We start from the raw sequence: 3,259 nt of genomic DNA, 5'->3' as shown, positions 1-3,259 counted from the left end.
AGATCTTAAACATCTGACGCAAGCTGGAGGCATTTAGATGGTGTAGAGTATGAGCCCGCTTTGCCTGATCTATGGGGTCTGTAAGGGCAAGGAATGTAACATGGGTGGCCTTGTCAGCCAGGGCGTTCCCTTTTGACAGAGGGCCACCTAGACCAGAGTGGGCCCTTAAATGTTCCACGAAAAATGGCTCTGTCCTCTTAATAATAAGGGATTGAATTTCTGCAAACAACTTGGAAGCAGTAGAAGCAGGCTTAATGGGGACTGTTTCTAATACTGGAATAGAGTGGGCCACGTAGGCACTGTCGGTGTATAGATTAAATGGGGTTGTTGCTAATATTTTAAAGACCTGGATTACCGCAAACAACTCAGCAAGCTGGGCAGAGGAATATGGGGACTGTATCGTGGTGACTTGTTCCTGTATAACATAGGCAGCTTTGCTGGTTGAGGAACCGTCTGTGAATAACAAGGTACCTTCACATAACGGGGTTTTGGAGGTAACTTTAGGAAAGGTCAATGAGTGTATTTTTATGAATTGTATAAGGGGGTCATTTGGATAATGATTATCTATGCAAAGGAGGTGGAAGCTGTGGCCCAATCATCATTGGACTGAAATAGCCAGTCAACCTGCTCTGACGTATAGGGGACAATGATAATGTCAGAGTCTTTTCCAAAATATTATCTAGACATTTTTCTTCCTTTTCTTATTAAGGCAGCAGATAGGGAGTAATAGGTGGTCAAAACCTTGTTTGGATTGGAGGGAAGATATTCCCAAAATAGAGGGCATCCTTTTTCTTTTGGAGCCCGAGGTTGTTGCCAAAAGTCCCCCACTGGGGTATGTGTGGTAGCACAAACAATAAAATACAGGGCAGGGGGAAGCATAATATATATCTGAAATGAGATCTGAGAGGAAATAGCCTGACCTATCTGTTGTAGTGCCAAGGTGGCCTGAGGAGTGAGGGCTTGGGAGGACACCGGATAAGAATCTCCTGAAAGAAGTTCATTAAGAGGGACTAGAGCCTCAAGGGGAATCTTTAGATAGGGGCGGATAAATTGGAGGTTTCCAAGTAATTGTTGAAAGTCATGTAAAGTTTTAAGGGCTGAAAGCTAGAGTTCAACTCTGGGAGTATGGATCTGTTCTAACTTGAGCTCATACCCCAGATAAAAATATGGGTCTCATATTTGAATCTTTTCAGGGGCAATTTTAAGCCCCCAGATGCTAAGTGCCTCTTGAAGTTGTTGAAAACATGAAAAGGCTTGTTGCTTGTCAGGAGCTCCCAATAATATATCATCCATGTAATGAAGGAGATAACTCTGTGGCCAAGCCCTCCTGATGGGCTAGATTACCTGGGCTACATATTTTTGAGCCAGGGTAGGACTGTTAGCCATGCCCTGAGGAAGGACCTGCCAATGAAAGTGGTCCATAGGCCCCTGGAAATTAACTTGGGGAACACTAAATGCAAAATGGTGACAATCTTCTGGGTGAAGAGGTATGGTAAAGAAGCAATCTTTTAAATCAATAATAATTTTAAAAAGTTCAGCAGGATTGGCAGCAGGAGAAGGAAGACCAGGTTGTAGTGCTCCCATGGGTATCATAACTTTATTTACCACGGGAAGATCCTGTAAGAGTCTCCATTCACCAGATTTTTTCTTAATAACAAAAATTGGGGTATTCCAGAGGGAAGAGGATGGCTCAATGTGGCCAGCTGCTAACTGTTCCTGCACTAACTGCCTAGCAGTGGCCAGTTTTTCCTGAGTTAGTGGCCACTGATCAACCCAGACAGGGATATTGTCTCTGCATGAGAGATATTCTCTGTATGAGCCTGGGGAGTAGGCATGACTGTGACTGCTAGGGAAAATGTGAGGGTGGGTACCCCAAGCCTCTTTGATCTACCTTTTGTGTCATGGCCAATGGTTCTTTAATGCCCTGTGCCTGTTTTCCCAATCCTTGTCCAGGTAGGAATCCCTGGCCTACCATCTGCTTTGTTACTGCCTCGTTAGGGCTACACACAATAACATTGATCTGGGAAAGGATATCTCTCCCCCAGAGATTAATTGGCAAGTCAGGTATTACATAGGGGATCACAGTTCCTGAGATCTGGATCTGTCCACTTAATGGTCTGAGCACTAACTTGTGGATTTTTAGAGTGTCCAATTCCTTGTAGGTGGGTGACTGAGTCAATTAATGGCCAGGTAGCTGGCCAGAACCTTTCAGAAATAACTTGTGGTATCAGCCCCTGAGTCTAAAAGTCCTTGGAAGGTTTTTCCATTCAGATTCGAAGTAAGCATAGGTCAAGAAGAGGATACCTTCTGGACCCAAAACACCTCAGATATACCTTGTTCTCCTGGGGCTCTAGCATCTTTGTGATGTGGAATTTTGACTGGCATCATGGGGAGTAACAACAGCTGTGCAATGGCTTGTTGTGTGGGTATAAGTATTGGGTCACTTGTGGCACTGGCCAGGACCCGGATTTCTCCCTGGTGGTCGGGGTCCATAACCCCAGGTGTGATCTGGAGTCCTTTCAGGAAGAGGGAAGCTCTACCCAAAAACCAAGCCAAGAGTATTTGGGGGTAAGGGGTCATGAACGCCTGTGGATATGGCTTGGATACCTTCCTCAGGTGTTAATATTATACTGGCGGAGGCACAGACGTCTAGTCCTGAATTGTTCTTTGTGGCTCACCAGAGATGGGCAATAGATTGGGTGAGGGGTGTCTGGCTTGTTGAGGGACAAACCCTATTGCCCCGGAGCCTTTCCTGAAAGAGGGGGCCAGAGGCTGCCCCCGTGGGAAGTTTCCCGACTGCTGTGGTGGCAGAGGGTGCCCTTGGTTGTCAGTTTTGGATCGGCATTCACTAGCCCAGTGTCGACCTCTAAGGCAGTGGGGACACAAAGTATTTGGTGCAGCCTGTATCAAGGGAGCATTCCCTTGTCCCTCAGTTGGAGGTCTTCTATTTTGGCGAGGGTGGGGGCATTCTCGCATGAAATGACCGACTTGTTTGCAGTTAAAGGAGGTTTTTTTTGAGAATTATTTAAACCCGCCCTTTGAAGAGCAGCTCCGAAAGCTAAACCAATCGCGTGGCTTGTTCCCACCCCTGCGCAGAGGCGTACTCCGCCAGAGGCTTTGAGCGATGGTGTTTTAGAATATCCTGACAAGTAGGATTGGCATTTTCAAATGCTAGCTGTTTAATACAGGGATTTTCAGGCGCTTGGACACCAAATAAACACTCCGCTGTTTGGTCAAATGGCTGACAAAAGAATTGTAT

The sequence above is a fragment of the Rattus norvegicus genome, chromosome 6, assembly GCF_036323735.1.
Source record: "Rattus norvegicus strain BN/NHsdMcwi chromosome 6, GRCr8, whole genome shotgun sequence".
In the NCBI taxonomy this organism is placed as follows: domain Eukaryota; kingdom Metazoa; phylum Chordata; class Mammalia; order Rodentia; family Muridae; genus Rattus; species Rattus norvegicus.
Note: the sequence above shows the minus strand (reverse complement) of the source record.